We start from the raw sequence: 23,652 nt of genomic DNA, 5'->3' as shown, positions 1-23,652 counted from the left end.
ATATCACTTATTGTGCTTTTAAAGGAGAAAAGTCAAGGATATCAACAGAATACCAGAAGCAATGGGATGGTTTGTTTTTTTTACCCCAGTGCAGCACAAGATAACATTACTTTCAGTGAGATTAATGGAGGTTTGTTGTTAATTAAACATTAATATCAAAGGCAAATATTCAACATAAATGATTGATTGCATTTATCGCAGTCAAGCAAACAAGTCGGATAGGCATCTGGAACAGAGGCTATCCTAAAATGCCCTTCCAAAACTGCCCTTATAAATAGCTTTAACTCAAATTCCTGAAAGAGACCCGAAAAAAAAGGCAAGGAAAAACAACCTGAGAGTTAACATGCTCCCACTTCCAAGAATAGGCTGTACCACAAAGACCCGGATTGGATTTTGTGATAAGCCAGCCATATGAGCTGCATTCTCGATCTGCTCTGACCCGGCTGCATGTGAGCCATAATAACAAAGGCACTCAGCAGTGGGGCCCCAGGGTCCGTTTACTCAGTGGCGTAATGTTTGTGCTCTCATGCCCTCACAGCCAACACGGCCCTTATCGGGGGCCCCGGCCGAGCTCGCCGTGGACCTGACTGCAGCTACACTCTGCTGTGTATTCTACTGCTGCAAACAGACCTCGCATGAAGAGACAGAGAGAGAAAAAAGAGTGAAGGGTGAGGAGGTAAAGAGATGGATAAAAAACAGAGGGTTCTGATGCCTGGGGTTTGGTCGCTTTCCATAAAGGGGCCTCCATCCCAGCTCCTCTGGAGGGAAAGAGGAGAGGAGGGTGGACGGTCGGAGTGCATTCCTCTCTCCTCGAGCCCTGGAGGGGTGTCAGCTTTGGCTGCAGAATGGGGGAATGAAGGCAGGCGTAAGCCCCTGCAGACACGCAGGCCTCGGCTGGCTGGAGACAGAAGGGTCCACCGGTTTGAAAGACCGAAGGAGCCCTCTGATGTGTCTCTGTTATTACGCACGGATGTACTGTACCAAACCGTTCTCAGTGTGAGAATAAAAGTGTTATTGGAAGAAAGGCATGAAAACAACAAGGGGGAAAGTGTTGATAGAAAACATGTCCCGCTGCGAACTGAGCTGAACTCATTCCAGTTGTTTGGTGCGTCACAGCGCCAGTCCAGCCAGGGTAGAAAACGACCGTTCCATATTTTCCATCCTTATTGCTGCGTTTTGGGATTTTCTCCTTGGCTGGTACGGGCAGTCAGCAGACTGGCATAGACGCTGTAATTTCCAGCTCTGTCCTTTCTCAAAAACGCCTCAAAGAACAGTGCTTTATGTCACTCTCAGGCCAGTTCGGTCTGATTGGAAATATTGCATCTTTAAATACCTTCCAACCACAATAGATTTATTTTTTTTTTTCTCGAAAAAGCCAAAAGTAATGATAAAAGAGAAAAAAAAGAAAACATTTCAACATCCAAAATAAAATCAAAATTTCCTCTTTAAGATTAGCTTCAGTTTTGGAATGCTTGTGATTGATGCGGAAATCTTCCCAAAACCACCTAAAAGACCTGTTTGAGCTCCGAGGAAACCATTCCACTCTGTGACCAACAAGAGGCCTTCATTTAACTGAGTAGCCAATTCACCAAGCCCACAAGTCTCTGCTGACCTCATATTCTCTCTGGTTTTCCCTAAAAACCAACAACGAAATAGGACGCAGGCCTGCAGGCACACATTAAAACAGATAGATGCAGAGATGGAGCGCTCCTTTTCGGTCCCCAGAATGGAGGAATGTTAAGCGCATCTTTAAGGAGATTAAGGGTCTCCTTGGTATAGCATACAGCTTTTCCTCGATGTGCCAAAGAACCCGTGCAGATCAAAGTCACCTCGGACTTCCTTGTCATTAGCAATGGCTTATCCCCAAATGCTTTCACCCTCTGATACTAACCCCCCTCATTATCCCAGCACACCCATCACTTTGGCAGGGTTTGGAAACAGAGTGCAGGGCTCCGGCACAGGATGCGATTCCCCTCTTCCAGACCCCCTTTCCTCTCCCATTGAATAAGTTCCTCTTAGTCAAATTCAGATGTAAACAGCACATTCTGAGATTACAGCGCACATGGCATGTACACAAAACAAATTTAATGCTGTCGAGTTACAACAGCTTTTATAAGGAATATCTATTTATATGAATAAATCTTTATTAAACACAGCATTAAAATCACTAATACCAAACACAGAGACTTATGAGGAAAGATGCTATGTGTTTAAGCAAACAAAGAATATGGAGCCCAAAAGGAAAAACCACTGAAAAATAGCTTGTTTTGAAAGCAGTGCTTATTCTTTTTCCTATTTCCCTTCCTTTGTTTATAATACTAAATTCGAATATATTAACATTCCTCCGTTGGTCCTTTGCCATCTGGAAGTCATTAATGTCAGAGATTTTGCATGCCAAGAAAGTTATAGGCATATTTATACACTTATGGCCCCTAATCAAAACAAAGATCAGCCGTCTGAGCCAGACATTTACAGTATATATTTGTGAAATAGAATCATTTGCTTCAAGGGTTGTGCGGGTGGAAGGGATTTGCAATCAGTACTGAGAGAAGTCGCAGGAAAGATGAAAACGTGATAGCCGCCACTCAGTTGTTTGATCCATAAACAATCGGAGCAGTAATGGATTACTCTTGACTCCGTTCAGTATTGTAACCAGCCCCCTATCACTAAAGTCAATACAGTTTGATTAGGCGTGAAGGAAGCAGGTTAAAAGTGTCTTTGTTCCAACATTTATGAAAGCGTTCCTTTATACTGTAAATTATCCAGTTAGAACACAGGAGCGAGCCTGTCACATAGAGATGGATTTTCTTCCCTCAAAGCATAAAAGAATATAGTGCAAAGCAATCCAAGCGTTCAGCGTGTTTGCTCAGGGTGTGTGAGGCCCTCCGTGGCGGAGCTTGCTCGGGGTTGCTGGGAAGGCCACCTTAGCACAAGAGAGCTTGCACACCTGTTCTCTGTTTGGTCAACATCGCAGTCGTAGCTGGGTCACACAGCACAATGCTATCGCTGCCGATCTGGAGAGCAATCCAGTGCTTATCACTTATTGGCTCTGATTGCAGCCATTCAGGCCAATTAGGAGCTTTCCCTCCTGTTCACCGAGATCCTGCCCTCCGGCAGCGTCGCCCGCTGCACGGCTGCTCTAGTTCCTGGAGTGGGCCGAGCCAGCTGGGGCCACTGAGGGAATTAAGATTTAAGCAAACATTAGTGGATGTCAATTCCCACATATGGATATGTTTGCAAGAAAGGAAAATGTAGGTGGAGCAGTGGCTGCTACAACAGTGAAAACCTTGTCAAAGCAATTAAGTAAAACTGTTTTCACAAAAATAAAGTTCCTGCTGAGTGGTTTGCACTTTTTCATGGATGATTGGTTTCACTTCACTTTGCTCTGGGGCAAAAAAGGGGGGATTTTGGTTTGGACTGAACTTGCAACCTTTCAGTGACAGACCTGTCTTGCAGGCCACCCTGCCTCGACAACATTATGTGGACTGTGATGTATGTTCTCTATCCACACAGAACCAGCTACACAATTATTAAATTAAGCTCCGGAGCTGCCCTGGTGAGGATCAGTTCTGCTAAATGAGGCTGTGCTGGTGAGATTCAGTGAAAACAGGGTGCTGGGTGATGCCAAAGCCCTCCGTTGTGAAGAAAAGAAAGCAGGATCTGGCAGTGGCCCTGCTCATGCTTCTGCTCACTTCTCAGGAAGCAGTAGGAAGGGAGGGCGGAGGACTTTGAACACACCTCAAAATACATGCACACACACTGGCTGTTTCTCTTGGAAGGAGTCCTTGGTGTACATCACCGGTTTGGCCACATTTGGCCATTGCCGTGGCGACGATTCACAGTCTAGCCATTAACACCGTGGACCCAGTGGAAATGTTGACACAAACCTGGCAACATATTGTCCACGCACATGCACCATGTGAAAACACTAAAGTAGATGCAGAAAATAGGATCGATCTTTTCATGCCCAAGTGAGACTCTACCAGCATATGATGCCTGCTCAGTGTGTGACTGTGTGGGCGGGTGAGAATGTGCGAATCAGCCCCAGTATCTGAAAATAACCAAGCTGTTCACAGAGTCAGGTTAATGATTCTTTTTTTTTTGGTCAAATAGATGTGTAATCTTTGCACAGTGGGTATGGTCTGCTGACACATCCAATACACTTTAGCTGGCTAAACTAACAACAACTTCTAATAGTTGGCGTAAGATGGGGGAAGAAGGGGTGCTAGCAGAGGCTAAGCTAGCTTTGACTGTTTAGATGACCCTTCATATGCACAGATTCAAGAGTGCTCTTTTATTTTGGCAATCCTGATTTGGATATTAGATTTATGGTCTTTAATGTCACTTCCACCCCCAACCCACAAAAGATGGCTAACCTTCCCTGAGCCTGATTGGAGGTTTCTTCCACATTTAAGAAAATAGGAACAACCCCAGGTTTCTCTTCAGCACTGTAGCCAGGCTGACAAAAAGTCAGAGCTCTTTTGAGCCAACCATCCCTTTAACGTTAACTAGTAATGACTTCCTGAACTTCTTCACAAATAAAATTTTTATCATTAGAGAAAAAATTACCAATAATCATCCTACAGATGTAATATTATCTACAGCTACTCTTAGTACCATTGATGTTAAGTTAGACTCTTTTTCTCCAATTGATCTTTTTGAGTTAACTTCAATAATTACTTCCTCCAAACCATCAACGTGTCTTTTAGACCCCATTCCTACAAAACTGCTCAAAGAAGTCCTGCCATTAATTAATTCTTTGATCTTAAATATGATCAACCTATCTCTAATAATGGGCTATGTACCACAGGCCTTCAAGCTGGCTGTAGTTAAACCTTTACTCAAAAAGCCACCTCTAGACCCAGCAGTCTTAGCTGATTATAGGCCAATCTCCAACTTTCCTTTCATATCAAAAATCCTTGAAAGAGTAGTTGTCAAACAGCTAACAGATCATCTGCAGAGGAATGGTTTATTTGAAGAGTTTCAGTCAGGTTTCAGAGTTCATCACAGCGCAGAAACAGCTTTAGTGAAGGTTACAAATGATCTTCTTATGGCCTCTGACAGTGGACTCATCTCTGTGCTTGTCCTGCTAGACCTCAGTGCAGCATTCGATACTGTCGACCATAATATCCTATTAGAGCGATTAGAACATGCTGTAGGTATTACAGGTACTGCGCTGCAGGGGTTTGTATCATATCTATCTAATAGACTCCAATTTGTACATGTAAATGGAGAGTCCTCTTCACACACTGAGGTTAATTATGGAGTTCCACAGGGTTCAGTGCTAGGACCAATTCTGTTTACATTATACACGCTTCCCTTAGGCAGCATCATTAGAAGACATAGCATACATTTTCACTGCTATGCAGATGACACCCAGCTCTATCTGTCCATGAAGCCAGATAACACACACCAATTAGTTAAACTGCAGGAATGCCTTAAAGACATAAAGCGCTGGATGGCCGCTAACTTTCTGCTTCTTAATTCAGATAAAACTGAGGTCGGCCCTGAAAAGCTTAGAAATATGGTATCTAACCAGATTCTTACCCTGGGTGGCATTACCTTGGCCTCCAGTAACGCTGTGAGGAACCTTGGAGTCATTTTTGACCAGGACACGTCCTTCAACGCACATATTAAACAAATATGTAAGACTGCGTTCTTCCATTTGCGCAACATCTCTAAAGTTAGAAATATCCTGTCTCTTAGTGACGCTGGAAAACTAGTTCATGCATTTATTACTTCCAGGCTGGACTACTGTAATTCATTATTATCAGAATGTCCTAAAAACTCGCTGAAAAGCCTTCAGCTAATCCAAAATGCTGCAGCAAGAGTCCTGACAGGGACTAGAAAGAGAGAGCATATTTCTCCTGTTTTGGCTTCCCTTCATTGGCTTAATGTTAAATCCAGAATTGAATTCAAAATCCTGCTCCTCACATACAAGGTGCCTGTTGTTGTGATTTGGTGCTATATGAATAAAACTGAATTGAAAATAATGCACGCTGTACATTGCTGCAGCGTGCATTATCCATTTCCATTATCTTTTCATACTCTGTCTGAAAGGCTCTGTTTCAGAAACTCTCTTCCCTCTTTCCTGGAAAGGCCAGCTTGCTCTGATTGTCAGTTAGCCTGATGAAAAAGATTTTTAAAAGTATCAAGAAAGATGGTATGTGGGTGCAAGGAAGAAAGCCTGCACACTAGTTGGACATGAAGCACTTTAGAAATTCCAGAAGTGCAGACAAAGAGCAGGAAGGTTTTTCTCACTTGTGAGTCTGTCACCCTACGCCTCACCTCTGCCTGGCAGAACTGTGCAGTATCATTCCTTGACAGTTCAGAGTGCCAATAGAGAGTTCTGGAAAAAGGGCCAGCCAGAGTATGAGAGGACAGTGGATATGAGGAGGGGATTTTGAAAGAACGAAGACAGAACTATCAAACTCCTTCTAACTCCTAGAATCTTGCCTAATACTGCCTTTTCAGAGCATTTTTCTCACATTATTTTCAACACATGGACACTGGTACTGTTCATAATTTCAAAATATGGCTCCATGTTTAACCCGCAAACTCTTATGTCTCTATTAAGTATAATTTTCTCATCAGAGTTTTGGAAAGAAATCAAGTAAGTGTATTTAGTTGGATCATTGTAACTTATTTGTGAAGACAGAAGAAATCAATCTGACTGCTAGTGATATTTTCACATTAAAGTGATACCAAGGTTCACTTTATCAAGAAAGACTCAGGCATACTCAGAATTGTGCAGAAATGTTTTATGCAACAACTTGATATAGAAAAAAAACAAAAAACAAACAACAGATTAAGAATCTTCTGTCCGTTGATGGGACTGTTGATAGTGGATCTCAACACAACTTTAATCCATTTTTCTTTTTTAAATACATTTCCTAAAAGACCTGTACATTTTTGTCCATCGTGGACCTATACACTTATGCTTATGTCTAGTTAAAATGCTCTAGAAGTTGTTCTTTTCAAAGTAAATCTAGTGGCTCAAACAAAATTGGCCCAAAGCTTCTTGTATTTTACAGCTAATCAACCCCAATTTCATGTTCTCTTTACATCATAGACAAAAAAAAGATGGCAGATTTTTCATAGTATAACTTACAGTCATTATAGCAAAGCTATCTCTGAAACAGCCAAATGACGGGGAAGAAAAGTCTGGAGGAGTGAGGCACACATGACTAACAGCGCTATGATCTGTGGAGTCAGATCTACTCATGAAAGGTATTTATTGATTGCCTTGAGTCGCAGCCAAGTCATGCTGCTGTGCCTGAAACTTACAGGGCACTGTACATGTGAAAGTCTTTATGGGACCCTATATTGTGCCTCATTCTTTATTTCATTCGGCCTTTTCCTATGTTCTCCCTGTATTGTCAACCACAGGGCAGAGTAGTACGTTCTGTGGTTTTGGCAAGCTCGTGCACCATTCCCAGTAGTTCCTGTTGAGGGCAGAGGGCCTATTACAACCCCATACTGCTGCAGTTCACAGAACAATTATGATAATCATCATTTCACCAAACAGAACTATGATATCCAGTGATGCGGCTGCCATGGGTTTTGAATGTCAGCTTAACTTCCCTGATGTGTTTGGATTTTGCTGTCTGTTCTTGATTTACTTCGTGTTAGTGACACGACTATTCTCAGAAAGGAGACTGTCACCGGATGCATGGCCACTATGTGAAATTTATAAACCGACCACTTTCTACACTCTGACACCGAAAAGCGTAATGAAAAACATCAAATAAAACCAGACTGGTACATTTGAGCTGCCAAGTGCCAGTCTCTTTTTGTTCCTATTCCCTCCGCACATCTGGCAGTGGACAGGGTGACCTAAGCCAACCCGTGGATAGAGAAAAATAAAGAACAGGAGAGTGATGGGTAGGAGAAGAGAGCAGGAAGAGATGAGGCGTCTGCTTGTCTCCCAAATGGTGCAAGAACAAGGAAAAATTGAAGTCAAAAATAGTTTATAGTCTGCCAAGACAATGGCTGCATCCATCCTCCATCTCTATCCAGCTCCTCTTTTCGCCTCACCACAGGGACAGACGGAAATGACCGTGACTTAACCAACATCCAGAGCGCTGCGCATCAGACATCAGCATGTCAGCAACGGAGCCAGCAGGGGTGGGAGGTCACATCTGAAGATGGGGATGCGAGACAACTAGAGGCAAAGGAAGGAGGACACAGGAAAGATCAATGCAGAGTGGTTATGTAGTCACTGGCAAAACCGTTTGAGAGAAAAGTAGGGATGAAATTTTTAAATAGAGGTTTAGACTTTGTGCATGTTCCCACTTCCTCTCCGGTTTGAGTTTGAATAAAGCTTGGTATAATGTAAACACTAAAAACCACATGAATTGAATTGAAAGCTCAAGTCTGTTAATTTGATATCTGAACCTTAAATGTAAGACAAACTCACAAAGAAAAAAAATCTCTGAAGAAATTGAAATCAATAAAAAAATGAATAAACAAACGGATCCTTTTTCATGCTCCTGCCGTGTCTTAGTGCTACCTAACTAACGCATGATGGACAGCAGAAAAACTAGTGCTAACTGTGAATGCAATGAGCAAAACAATGGTGATGCAACTTTATAGTCACACCTGTCATGCTGTACTGTCCCTACCTACTCTTTCAGCAAACAGTCTGAACCAGTCGCTTTCATTTTCACCGCTTTACAGCCTGTCATAAGGCTGCCAGCTCAGTAAACAAGCTAATACTCTAGCATTCAAGCTGCTGGGATAATTATTGGATTAGTAGATAATTTTTGTTTTTGGATCATTGCACTAAGCAGTTACTAGGGTTATCAACTCAGTCTAAAATATTTCAAATATACAAATAACAGTAGATTATCATATCAAATGATTTTAGGCTCACTTTATGTGAGAACATTTATATGGATGTGACTTTTACATATACCACATGTACCACCGCCCTACCTGAACACTTTTAAAGGTAAAGTGTGTGAATCTCACCACTAGATGTCAATAGATTTCAGATTCCAGTCAACTGAATTCTGTTTTCTTACTCCTGCCAATAATAAAAGGCCTAGTTTGGTGGCCACCAAGCTGTCAGTCTGCTGTTTACCTGGGTGTCCATGTCTGTTTGCTCTGGAGGTGGCTGTAAAGCTTTGGGAGAGGAGTCTACTGAGGTGAGTTGTTGAGGATATCTGAACTTTTCTGTTTTTGCTGCTATTAGCTGCTGTTAGCTAGCATCAGAGAAACATTTTTTGAAGTGTCTCTAACATTGTTTTCATCTCTTGTGATGTGAGAATGTAATCAAACTGTTTATTAGAGGAGGCCTAAAATTAGCTTAACATTAGCTGGTATAACATTAGCTTATAACCAGCTGTTGTTGTTGTTTAGCAGCTCGTTGTCAGCTGTCCAGAGATGGGAGGTTTGCACGATAAGTTATTGCGACTATACTTTTAATAGATTAAATCTAAGTTTATGACAATAAATCAGTTTTTGGAAGATATAATTATACACTAATACTATACACTATACTGATGAGTTCAGCATATTTTTGTATTAGATCCCAAAATTGTTTTACTTACTGCACCTTTAACGACGAAGTATCCCTTGACAGGGTAATAGTAGTAAATGGTAAATGGCCTGTATTTGTATAGCGCTTTTACTAGTCCCTCCTAGGGACCCCAAAGCGCTTTACACACCCAGTCATCCACCCATTCACACACTGGTGGAGGCAAGCTACAGTTGTAGCCACAGCTGCCCTGGGGCAGACTGACAGAAGCGAGGCCGCCATATCGCGCCATCGGCCCTTCTGGCCAACACCAGTAAGCGGTAGGTGAAGTGTCTTGCCCAAGGACACAACGACTGAGACTGTCCGAGCCAGGGCTCGAACTGGCAACCTTCCGATTACAAGGCAAACTCCCAACTCTTGAGCCACGATAGTACCCCCTCCCTTGCTACAAACACTGAAGAATCAAATGAAGTTCCCAAAGCACTGACCCATCCTAGAAATTCCCTAGATCCAAATTCTTGTGGGCCTCCATACAAATGGGATTGGCTGGAATGAGTTCAATCCAAGGAGGTCCCACCCTGCAGCCAACTGGACACACTCCCACAGAGAACTTTTGCAATGTATAACAGACTAGAACTGTTTTAGGGCCACGTGGGAGACCTAAACAGTATTATGCATGTGGTTTTAATGTTGTGGTGGATCGGTATACAAGAAACTTCTACACAAATCTACTGTCCTGATCACAACCTTTTATCATACACACATTTAACAGAGCACTCTTGAATACCTGCGGCAGCTGTAAGTCCCAGTGAAGCCACCTTTCCTTCATTAAGACATATTTCACTGACACACAACACTATAGGTGCAGCCTGTTTCAAGAAGACCCAGCAGGCTCTGTCTGGCTAATTTATAACCATTAAAGATGTGCGAGGAACCTGGGACAGGTGCTGAAACCTGTTAGTGGAAAATTACTTGTATTTTGACTCATAACATGATCACTACTTCGCTGAAGTATTTATGATGCTTAAAGGAGCTTATGATGCAGCACAGAACCACCAGTTTCTGATTCGATTTGCTTCGCTTTGCTGCAGATCGTTAAACTCTATTTGTACCCCAAACATTAGACTATTGAGAAATATTTCAATAGTAGCTTTGATAGTAGCTTAAAACTCTATTTGAATTCCACAAATCTAATTTGTTTAAATGTTATCTGATCGAGCTTTTCACTCAACTGGAAGTTGCTACCCAATCCTTAAATCTTTCAAAATTGACAAGCAACCTGGTTTCCATTTGACCACTTACTTTAACTGCTTAATGGTTCCTGAACGCCTTAATCACTGCAGCTCGAGATATGCTTCAGTTTCTCACTAAGAAAACAAACCTTTGAGTTTGTTGCCTGCCGTTGAACTCAAATCCAACAGCACAGCAATTGTGTCGGCGAATGACGGGACAGGTGTGGTACACTTCAAGGAGGAGCGGCCTAAAACATCTAATGTGAGGAACTCGTGTCACAACTTGTTTCTTGTCTTAATCTCATTACTCAGACTTTCACCGTTTGCTCTGTTTTCTTCCAGGTGAGGAGCTGTGTCGAAAAGTCTAAACTTGTTACGATACTCTTGGATAGTGCGTTTGTCTGCCTTGTGCATGAGGCACTGCCTCGGGGTTACCTCCTGGGCTAATTGTGATGAATCCACCCCTGCTTTCACTCTAAACTCGCTCTCCTTTGTGGCAAAAACCAGGTGTGTATCTCAGGTGTGCTTTTCCTCCCAGAGGCCATCAGTGAAAATGCTCTGGATGTGCAGCAGTTACCCAGCAAGTTCTATTTACTTTATAGCTCATCTCATGGGCTTTTCTCCTCCTTCTGTCCAAGCAACCATGTAATGAAACCCTAATGAGCCCGTCACTCCAACTGTCACTTATTCTCACCTGGGTACACAACAATGGACAGAAAGAAACAGGTAAGAAAGGACATCTAAGAACAGAAAAACAGGGAGACAAAAATAACAATTTGTGAGAGACACACTTTAAACTAATACTTTATATCTCCGATGACTGGTTTCCTTTACAAAGGTTATAACATGATATAGTTTATAACTATAACAAAAAAAACTGGAAGGGGATTTTCCATTCGGTTTCGACCTCAGCTGTAAGTCTGAACACTGCTTCCAACATATTTTCAAAGTAAATTAAAGATCAAATAAAGTTTTATGTTAAGCAAACGAGCTGTGGCAGCACAACAATTAATTTCATTTTACTCCTTTAGAAGTGAAACCATCTTAAATCTGACTGACAGGAATCCATGTGAGTATCATCCCTAGGAAACATGTCCTCTGCAACTGCCATTTAACTGTACAGGATATCATCACTTAGATTGTTATTAATAAGGACCAATAGTTCTTCATGTGGCTTGCTGAGGAGTAGCTAATTTTGACTGCTTCATGACTTCACTAAATAAAACTAGTCTTAATCTGTCTCAACAATCCCAAGGTAAATTTGGAGACTTCATCTAGAGTGTGGATAAGAGATGGACGTAGCTACTACCCTGTCACCCAGGTCCTGGTTAAGTCTTATGATTAAGGTGCCAGCTGCACATTTCAATCATCTTCATCTTAACCTTTTGAAAGCGAGAAGGTAGTCTGGAATGGTAGAAACTTGTCAGTCACAATGCAGAGACGCTCTAAAGCATATCTGCCTTTTTCAATCAAAGGAGAATAATTTTGTAGAAAATGGTATTTAACAAGACTCAAAACTAGTCATATTTCCAGATTATTTCCAGTCATCTTTCCCACAGGCTTCTGTAAAATTGCAAACAGGGCAGTTGCCATCTTTTGTATACAGTCTATAGCCAGAATGCAATTAACTGGGTTGAAAAAAAGGTGACGAGGTTAAAGGATTCTTCACCAATGCTTTTTTAGACACTTGTTACCACATTGATCTGAAAAGTATAAAATAAATGTATATAAGGATACATTAAGCTCCTTGGCTTTGTATAAACTCCAGTCGTTCCACAGCGTGGAGCCAGTGAGTAACTTCCCCTGCAGACAGAGAAAATAAAGAGGGAAGGACCGAGACAGGCAGAGAGGAACAGAGATCGACTGATTAAAAGCATGTGCTGACCCCCGATTCCCAAGTTATGACAGACAGACCGCAGCAGACACACAAACGCAAGAGAGAAGCAAAGACGTGCACACAAATGCACACGCATTGCAACACACAAACACACACTTTTGTCGACTAACATTTGGAAATAATATAGGTGGCGGTGGGGGACATTCACGGGTGAGGTCTTAAAATCTGGGTTTTGTACATCTATAACGTTCCAACCGCTCATAATGAGCTTAAAATTGACAACGACGAGGGATGAAATGCAGCTAAACGAGTCACTGTAATATGCTCCTCACAGAGCGGCTCAGACCTCCATCTTTCTGTACACGCCGATTGTACACAGGTCACATCGCGGCCTTCTGTTTGGAAGAGCAGCAGATGATAACAAACAAGCGCTCGAGAATCAAGAGAGGAGCTAAAAAAGAGCAGAAGCGAGTGTGTGGGACCACGCGAGAGCATCGATGGCTCATGACGTGAGAAACTGCAATGAGCAAACAGCAAATAAATGACGGCAAAGTTTGAAACCCAGAAAGAAAGAAAGAAAATATACAGGCGTGCAGGCCTGCAAATAAAATAATAATGTCTTTGCAAACACAAGAACTGGGCAGCGAACTCAGCTCCACAATGACAACATGCAGAGACTCTTTTGTTCTCTAAGTGGTTGGTTGAGATGCCAAAGCTTTGAAGCTGACAGCTGATGCGTCCAAACCAAAGACTTAAAGAAAATGTGGCCCTAATTAAACAAATGCACACATTTTTATTCCCCATATTTATACTTTGCGTGCGTTTTCTGTTTCATTGCGATCTTTCACCATCCTTTTTTTTTTTTTTGGTGTGGTCTGGCTTTGAAATATTAAATATTTATTCAATCCTCGGAACAAAACCTCTCAGTCTTTTCACACTGGTGTGGGTTTCGAAAACACACACACGTGCTGACTAGTTTACCTCTACCAAAACACGTTCTTGGAGTTTGGGTGAGTGGGAGGGGTTGAGGGGTGGTATACGAGCGCAAAAAAATACATCAGTCTTTGTATGTCAGCGCCGTCTTGACACGACAGGGATTTGTTTTTTTTTGTTTTTTTTCTAAATGGCATGATGCATTACAGCTGCAAAAGCAAGAGCAGTGTCCAGATACGACATATTAGTTTGGTCTGTACCCAGAAGAAGTGGTCACGTCTGGGGCTGCTGCTGTGTTTGTCTGGTTCCCCCTTCTTATCTTTTGTTTATCTGGCTCTTGGAGCCCTGCAAGCAGTCAGAAAGACCATTACTGCCCCCCTCCCCTTCACAACCTATTTATGTTAGCTTTGATTAATAGTCTCTGCAGTTACAACAGGACTCACACATTGATTGAGAAGTGGAAAAGGGGTGACTTGTTTTAATTGCAAAAGGGAGCTTTATCCCCCCCCCACTCCTCTTGTGACATGCCAGTTGTGCGCCACATGAGCACAAGGGGAGGCCAAGGGTTTGCATGCCAACATCTGCAAACAAGCTCAACCGGCTGTGAAGTGCATGGATGCTAATACTGTCGAAACCCTCGCATCTCTTTTCTTTTATTAAAATGTACATAAAAAACAGATTGGAAGCGCATTTTTTGGAAAATGTGATTGTGAACACTTGGACCAAGATAGAGGAAGCCTTGTGTGTGTCTATTTTTCTTAATTTGATTTTTCTATTTGTATGAGCACCCTGGAGATTAGAAATGTTATAACTTAATATGATCCATTTATATTTATTTATGATCACCCATCCTCTCCCCCTTTTCTAGTGTGTGTCCAGTAGACACTTAAAAACAAGCAACCAGAAAGACATCTGTAAAAAGTGATTTTTATTGGCATTGTTAAGCCAAGTGTGAAATCATAACAACTCGTTTCAACAAGAGCCCCCTTCTGTTCAGAAGCCTTGCTCAATCCCTTATGTAAACTCAACATTCCCACAGTTGAGCTGTGGTGGCTGGGCTCACCTGTCCTGGCAGGAGTTGTGCTGACGACAGCGCGCGCCACTAAATGATGCGCCCTTTGTTTTTTTGTTATCTGGCTTTGGGTTGCTATAAATGTGTTACCAATACACTGCGTTACCAGGGCTCGGAGCAAGTACCAGAAGCATACAGTAAAAATAATTGCTGGGTAGAGTGAACACTGTGGGGCATACATCTGTGCCTCGACAGTTTAAAGAGTGAAATCTTCCAACACGCTGTTGCATAAGACGCTCCCCAGGTCCTGCAGCTGCAGAGTCGGAGCATGCTGCAGAGTGGGGCTGGAGTGGTCAGTGCAGCTGCATGCCGTTTTCCGGGCCTCCTTATGGCTGCTTCACATTACGGTATTCCCTCATTCCCCATTGTGAAATTTGTTATCTATCATGTGACTGCCTGGATTCTATTAAAGCTCTCACTTCACTCCATCTTTCCTCCTTTCCCCTTCTTCTCCAACTCTGTTGCTGATGGGGGTGGTGATTTAGGATGCTGAAAGATGGTGTTTTTTCCTCCACATTTGCAGATCTGGAAGCACATTCTTTTGTCTGCAGGAGGTTGCCTGCTATCTAGAAGTGGACTGATCAAGCCAAATATAGAGTATTGATATCCTATCGAATATTGATACTACCACTATGACCTCAATACTTTGTTTCTATCCTGTTCTATTATTTATAGCCCATTGCTGTATATAGCTAAATAACAGGAACTGACCCACAATGTCAACCCCCGTTAACTAATTAATGCAAAAATAAAAATCTGGCTGCCTTTATAGGTTAAAAGTATCGGCATTTAGGTGATACTAGCATGTGTGTACTTGATATTGGATTGACACTAAAGTTTGCAATATTGCACAGCACTACTGTGCCTCTTCAGTCCCTGCCCTGCTCCCCATGAGAACCTGCATACCTCACACTTGTATGAATGTACTGTGTGTCTGTATCTTTAGCAATGCCAAGCGAAAAGCTGATCAAATCAATTCAGAGTGTTCCAGGATATAGCCTAATCTTATCTGTTGTGATTGGTAGAGTCATACAGTAGGTATGTAGTATTGCACATTTATGATAACCCACATGTACACAAGCCTATTGGCCTCCATGGGCCTGATAACAAGTTGGCGCCGCAGCAAAAAAAAAAATGATATCAAATGACAGAGTGAATGATTGGAAGAGAAAGAAAAGCGTCTGTCAAGCATATGACCAGACAGATAACTCCACCGTTCAGTTAGACCTCCATCATTCACTCTGACTCTTTATCAACCCCAACCCCCCTTGCCTGTTAACCCCCTCCCCCCAAAGGATCTCCATCTCTGTCCTCCTCCGACTCATAGCTAGGGGTGACTGCTGTGCTGCAGCTCTATCCTGAGGCCCGACTTTACACTGCTCTTTTGCCAGTGTCAGGGTGATGGAGAGGGGTTATCAGCCCAAACACCTCCTTTTTCTTCCCCTTTGCAAAGAAAAAGGCCTGGGAAAGAAAAAGAGCGAGGCTGGAGGGAACATTTAGTCTGATGGAGTTTTTTTCTTCCTGTTCTCTGGCAAAATGTTAGCCTGAGACAACGTGGAACACTGATATCAGTCAGATGAAGGCTAAACAAGAGGCTCCTTTACAGTGATCCATCATATTTGTTCAGTATGGCATAAGCAGGTTTCTACAGTAGCTTTAGAGTACACTCTAAAGTGCTATACATTTTAAGCTAAAATCCTTTTTCTCATACTGGAGAGAAAAAGAAAAGAAGACAAATAGCTGGTGACCTCAGAGAAAACCTAAAATGCAACAATGCTATTAGTTTAAAACGATAGCATTTAAATGCCTTAGGTTTTTTTTTGGTCAGATTGCTCAACACACATGCACACAGACACACACAAAGGTCACCCAGCTGTGAAAAGAAGCCAACATACACTTAACTAATCTTCTTGATCTAGCAATTTATTGACGAGAAAAACTTCAAAAGGGCTGAAACTTGAGCTGCGTGCGTCCACTAAACCATGGCCAATGCAATTTTCACTGGCAGGCAGGCGGGTGTGTGTGTTACGGTGGGAAGGACCTGACCAGTGGATGGAGCTTTATTGGATGCATTCGACTTGGCATAAAACTAATTCACCCTCGATGACAACCCAGAGCGAATGGGCGAAAGGCGAGACACATTCTTTTTTTTTTACCCTCCTCCCTCAGCTGCCTACTTTATTAGCTGGCCCCTCTGTGACAGAGCTATTCATTCTCTGCCCTACTCTACCCTTTCTCTCTGACACACACTATGCACATGGCTCTTTCATTCTCGCACACAAACCAACCAAAACATGTTATATTACCGTTTCAGAATTACAGTGAAAAAAACAAAACAATAATACGACTCAGTCGGGGCACAGGTCTCCAGCCCTCGTCTGCACAGGCACGGTCTTTCATGGCAAGGCCCCTCGTATAACCAGAATGCGGCCAAAGCTGCGACACATGCAGGAAATTAGAGCAGGAAAGTCCTGACTATCCCACATCATCTGTACACACGTGCGCAAGGAAAGAAAAAATCAAAAGGCTCTTTATCGAGCATTCCCGTGTCTCCACGAATAGACAGAAAAATGAGCATTCTGGGCATGACGGCAGGACATTTATCTTGGTTAAGTAATTTATTTTTATCCTTTTGAAGGAGTAAATTATTGCTGGTTCAAAGCCAAACATCCCGTCATTTGTTAGCTCTACCTCGAACTTGCCATCACTTAGGCACATAATCATAACTCTTCATGAAAAGCTCAAAGTCGAGGAAGATAAACTGCCGTTAAAAAATTAAAAAACGTCATTCTCGGTAACACCTTCGCCGACATACCAGGACTGGAACACATTGCAGATCTTCCAAAGATCCAAAGAGCTCCATGTTATTCTGAGGTACTCGCAGCTCCAGCCGGGCTTCACCCACAGCCATGCCTCCAGCAGTTTTGCAGGCCTATTGGGTTTCCCTGATTGTGGGTCAGCAGAGCTCTCCTGGTTTCACTTAGAGCCCTGTTTCATTATTTCAGATTTATCACTGCCCTGTTTGCCAGTTGCTATGTTTTCCTTCCATATGGTCCTAGTGTAATTCATAGCATCTAATAATGCACAAACCCAAGACATTTTAAGGGACTGCAAGCTGGACTTGTTCCCAGGCTGTAGGGATTAGGGGCTCTAGGGGCTGCTGGGTAAAGTGGTGAAGTTTTCCTCAGAAGAGAGAAAGGCCAGTCCCAGTGGAGAAAACAATGCTGGATACGTACTGAGCCTGGATCTGATGACGCTCACAACAGCAGACCAGAGAATGGCTTAATGAACAAAGTAGTGCCGTGAATGTTTTTTAGATCTCAGATATCGAGGACGAACATCATTAGTGTATCATTATTTAATTTGCTATCAGAAACACACAAAAAAGTGAGCTCACTAAACTATTGTGATGAATTGAAACTGTTTGGGATGCAGACAAATATCATGCACTGTAAAGAACATTTTACTACAATGTACATCTACAGCAAGACCTTGCTTCTGATTTCTTAGAACTCTTGAGGCCCTTTAACTCCTGTTTTTTTGTGCTGGAAGCTCATTGGTGCTGGTGTGAGGAGGACAGGCGACTCGGAACTGGGATGGAGCAAGGAGGAGACGAAAGCTGGGATTCATCCGACATTACCATAATAGAATTACCGTGGCGAACAAAGCAGGCATTAGTGCGCCCACGGTGGCATTTGGAGAAGATCCATTTCTCTTTCCTCAGCAGGCCAGCCCTCGACGCTTAAAGAAAGAGAAAATCTACCCTTCAGTCCCCCTTTCAGGAACTTTTGCCAGACTGCATCAAGGGGCATAGTAGACACGCACGCACAAAGACCAGCACAAACACAGACACACACATTTGACGTGCTAGATGTACATGCTCCGATGTGTACTGAGTGCCAGCATTTGCGCTTCCAAGGCTGGCTGGTGCCTCAGAATTCAGCAGGCAGTTTGACCTACCCATCAGAAGGGATTACATCTACATAACTCCTACAAAACACTGTCAGCACCCTGCCCCTCCCTCATCCACCCATCCTTTCACCTCTCCTGTCATCTGCCTTTCTCCCCGCTCGGTCTCCTCATCGCTTTTTCAACTTGCAGACCTCCTCTCCCGCCTCTCTTTCTTCTCCTTGTCTGTTAGACTTTTGTCCAGTATGATGTAATACATTATCAGAACGCTAACATTTCTCCCAGCTGTGCTGAATCGAATATCACTCAAAGTCCAGCCAAGATTGAGCTTGAGTGCCAGTGAACAGTGACCTCTAAATATTCATCACAAGACCTGAGAGGGATTTCTGCATGGAATAGCTGCTGTGTTCATTCCCAGATAAGCGAACATGCAGCAGCACTAGTGTTAGATTCTCTGTTGATATGGGGGGGTGGGGGGGCATGGCGCCACGATGCACAAACACAGTGGGTTGTTATGAAACGGACCTGCAACTTTTCTTTGCCTCGTTCTACTTGCACAACTTATTAACCCGCACCTCATCCTGCTGCTTCAGATGCCGTGAAGGGACTATTTTTTTCCTTTCAAAAACAGAAAACTATATCACATATGTGGACGACACTTGAAGGACTAAATAATGTGTTGAAATAAACACTGGTGCATTTTAATTAAAGGGGATGATGCTGTGGAATAACTTGCTGGCAAATACATAACAGTGAATATATGCATTTGGCCTCTAAACTCCAAGCTTTTCTCATTTCTTGTTTATGTAGAGTACTTTTGGTAACTGCATTTGGGGAATCAAATCCATCTAATCTAAAACTGGACTTAGATTGCACAAGGGCCTCACTGATGCTCACTTTTCACAGACCTCTGCTGCCTCCTAGTGGAATTATGGTAAACATCCATCCATCAGTTTTCTTCCACTTATCCATTTCAGGGGTCCCTGGGGTGGGGTGGATGTGTCAGGAGTGGATTAAGTTATGTGCACACTATGGCACAATCTAATGGACAAACAACACTACTTTAGCACTTAGCTCAAAACATGAATGAACTGTAACATGCTCAGGGAGTGATTTTACTTCAACTACAGCCTGAAACAGTTAGACATGTGTTGATGATGAGGGTGAAAGTGACTTATTACACTGTGAGACCATCACCAGACTTATTAATCCTCTTATCTTTGCTGAATCTACTACATACACCAGACAGTTGTAGACTATAAGGGGTCAAGAGTACTTATCCCCATCTGAGTAAAGTCAGGAACTGCAGCTTTAAAACAAAGGCTTTGCGCTCCACACTGTAGATATGACTTTTCCATTTTTGATTACCAGCCCAACTTAAAGGAACGGCGGATGTTTTCCTTTTAAATCCATGGGGGCGAAAAATCGAGCCTGGACCTGGTTCTCTTTTGGCAGCGTAGCACGTGCTTATCCCCAGGAGTGAAAGACTGCACGGGTCGCAGCAAAACAGCCCACCCCTCCAGCGACCCCCAAAGTTCCACTCTGGCAGACACAGGGCCCAGTGTGTCTGCTTAGACTACACGAAGAGGAAACGCATATACTACGCTTGGGTAGAAATAAAAACACGCAGCTCAGCAAGAGACCCAAACACAGCAGCATTGCCCCTGTGCACTCACAGGAAAGAGGCCACGCGGGCTAAATAGGGAGCACTCTTGTACTTTCTTAAACTGAGCACAAGTTCATGCTCATATAAACACACATACATGCACATATGCAACTAGGAAATGGGTCGAGTGCGGCGCAGGTATCCTTTACATCCTCTCCTGGCTCCCACTGTAAGCCGGTGAAAGGGAATACTCCCCACTCCTGAGTCGGGCTGGCCTCGTGCACAGCAGCTTATAAGAGGCCATTTCCTTCATAATCGTCCCTGCCTTCTCCAGCTCTAATCTCTCAAACGACAGTGGCAATTAGCCCAGCGAGGGCCTCACTGTAGCTAGGGCATCTGCGGCATCTCTTTTACCCCATGACCCTCAAATAAACACATTAAGAGCACCTACACGCACATTTTGGGGTCAAGCAGAGGGGTAGTGTGGATTTATAGTGTTCTTCGAGACATTTAAATGCATACAATAGTCCAGGCTTAACTTTGTCTCGTCCTTATATACATACAGTTTGGTTAATTGTTCCTTTAAGCCTCTTCTTTCTTGATGTCTCACCACCTTATTGTTCACTTGCCAGGAATTTACTCCGCAGCCAGTGTCTATTTGCCCTTTTTTCTCTCATAAAAACACAGAAATGCAGTCACAAAGGGTCTGGATGTGGTTTAAGCTTTGTCAACAACAGTGGGGGAAGAGATCTTTCAACTGTGTCTGTCTGGCTTGTTGACAGAGCAGTGTGGATTTCCTATTATATTTGGTATTAATATCATTACATGAACCTGCTATTCCCAGTTTGGAAATTTCCCCACCCTGGCACAATAGGTACGTCAATGCAAGTTGAAATCACGCACCTCTTTCTGAAACTACTAATCCCGATTATTCAAAAGTATCTTTGGCGGATGCAGATCGCAGAAGTGGCTTCACGCTCCCGACACAATGCGCTCAGAGACCGCTTTCTTCTTTTTTTTTGTAAATAACAGTCCCCGACCACAACCTGCACACATGGAAGCCACAAAAGAGCTGCTTTAGAGATAAGGGGAGCTTTTTAAAAAAGATTACCCCGTCCACAAGTCATTACCGGGATGCGATAAGAGTTTGTCATCATGTGGTAATGCTCCAGAGTTCCTGTGGTTCCCCTCTGCTGCTCCTGCCTGGCCCCCTTGTCCCCACTTTTTTTTTCTTTTACTGTCTCATTCATGCCCTTTTTCTTAAATGGGAGAGTGTGGTGCTGTGTTGAGGTGAGGACATGGTCTGCTGAGCACTGTGGGATTCATTCAAATGGAATCAGATAAAGCATGGGGCCTGAAGACTTGCAACATAAACATCACCTGGAGCCTCCTAAGCAGAGCCCCCAGCACTGCTCCAAAGCCAGTCAGAGCCCGCAAACAGAGGGTGAACAGTGAACTCGACCAATAGCAGCGACTGAAAGGAGGGAGGGAGGGAAGCCGCCTCCTTACCAGGAAAGAAACTCAGATGAGATCGAGCCTGTGGGTTCATTCCACGCCAGGTGATACCCCCAGATGTGGGCGATGAGAGGTGATGTGAGAGGGAGGGGAGGCAGATTGTTTGAGAGAAACAGATATGACCTTTACATGTATAGCTCGGGTTTCCCAAGGAGTGGAGTGGGATCACAAAAAAACAGTGAGGCGAAAGGCAAGAAAAGTGGGCATTGATGTAGAGTGGGCTTTAGTATTCAAGTCAGCGTCCCGGAAAGCTGGCATTTTGTGGAAAGGTTAAAAGGACATCACTGAAAAAGAAATAATCATGCCCATAAAAATAATTATCCTCATAAATGCGGCAGCCACTCAAACCCCAAATTATTCCACTACCTGGGGTGTGAGCTGCCTGAAGAATGCTCAGAAATGTCTGGGGGAGGTTAAGAAAACAATGGAAGAAAGGATAATTACACAGAAAATGAGGAATGAACTCAGTGGTAACCCTCAGCGAGGAACGGGGATGAGGGAGAGTGAGGGGAAAATCTCAAAACATCTCACACAAATGAAGAAGGAGTAAGGGATACAAGCGAGCTTGGACTTGCCCATCCTAGATAAAGCTATCTGTCAGGAGCACCACAGGAGGAACATACTCATGGGAACTGGATGACCCTGGTGTATGTCACTGTCTGCAGCTCACAGACCGTGCAGCAGTGCTGTGCTATACTGCGAATTCTGGTATTGATCCAACACCAAATAATCACAGGGTCAGTATCACAGATACCGATCCTTTTAACCTGTAAAGACATCTTAATTAAGGGAGAGCAGCGTGTCATGATTTATGAGCTGCATCATCAGCTTGCAAATCCTGAACACACTTTAAGTCACTGTGATTTTTTTCTTTCCACAATACTTGGGTAACACAACAAAACACACCTTTCAGCTTTTCCTGTATTTTGAAATTGGACACTTTGGGTCAGCTTCTGATGTTTAAATGAGCAATAGGCTGTTAAAATAGACGTGACAAAAACACAGAAAGATTCAGATATTTTGTATGTTTGAGATGTATTTTGTCATTACAAAAAAATTCACATTGTTGCTATTCTCAGTATGAATAACTAAGTATTGATCATATCACTAGTATCGATGTGATACTAACGATATTTGGATCGATCCACCTAGCTCTCCTGCAGAAAAAAATAAACATGCGTCCACATCTGTAAACGTCCCCCCCTTCATCATCCTAAACCAGCGGTCCCCAACCTTTTTTGCACCACGGACTAGTTTATGTCCGACAATTTTCTGAAAACCATGAATTTCTCACCCGAGCCTCAACTCTCGTGGACCATACCGGTCCATGGCCCAGGGGTTGGGGACCTCCTAAACCACACCCCCCACCAGCAACGGAGTGAAGGGAAACGAATGTAGACTGGAGCCAGAGATTGAATGAAATCCAGTGGGTCACATTGTAACAACTTTCATAATGAGGAATGAAGATAAAAACAAAGTATCGATCCTATAGCGCTGTTATCGATACTTTCGATATCAATCCACCCACCGTGCCGCCTTGGCTTTACCTCTCTGCTTGCTGCACACACAGGCCCCTGTTCCGTGGCTACTTATACAGATGATTGAAAATGAGGAACAGCAAGAGTGCTGCATATGATTGATCTGTAGCTGGCTGCTAATTCTTGCAGTATGTGCATAAAACAGTGGAGGCGGGTAATTTCCAGTGCTCCTCACGGCTCCGGTTGCTAACAACCCCTTAATATTGTGTCAGCTGAAACGGCTTTGAATTTTATTTAGAGGAAAATGGGGATCCAAGAGGTGAAAGCTAAGCAGCAGACGGAAACAAGTCTTTCAGGAAATTAGTGGAGATGGGGAGCAGCAAGAACATGAGTTGGCATGAGTTTATTCTGGTGAAAGAAGAGCGAGGGAGAGCATGTAAAGTGGAAACTGGGAGTTTGGGGTAAGCTGGGGTGGCAGCCTATGTAGAAAGCAGTGGAACAGCAAAGAAAAGCTGCTGCGAGGCCCCGCATACTGATGACCTGGCTGTAACGGCTGGATCGGCTCTCCGGCAGTTATTCATTAGGCCAT

The 23,652-nt window shown here is 43.2% G+C and overlaps 1 long non-coding RNA gene across 1 annotated transcript; it reads right to left on the bottom strand.

Annotated features, from left to right (window-relative positions):
- Positions 1-6,746: 6,746 nt before the first annotated feature.
- Positions 6,747-10,916, bottom strand: LOC113035173 (uncharacterized). Its single transcript, XR_003274318.2, has 2 exons — positions 10,784-10,916; positions 6,747-8,164 (listed from the first exon to the last, which is right to left on the bottom strand). It is a non-coding gene; the product is annotated as an uncharacterized LOC113035173 (long non-coding RNA).
- Between the last annotated feature and the right edge of the window lie 12,736 nt (positions 10,917-23,652).

This window comes from Astatotilapia calliptera, chromosome 13 (assembly GCF_964374335.1).
Source record: "Astatotilapia calliptera chromosome 13, fAstCal68.1, whole genome shotgun sequence".
In the NCBI taxonomy this organism is placed as follows: domain Eukaryota; kingdom Metazoa; phylum Chordata; class Actinopteri; order Cichliformes; family Cichlidae; genus Astatotilapia; species Astatotilapia calliptera.
The sequence above is the reverse complement of the archived record's forward strand: the minus strand, read 5'-3'. Positions and strand labels throughout refer to the sequence as shown.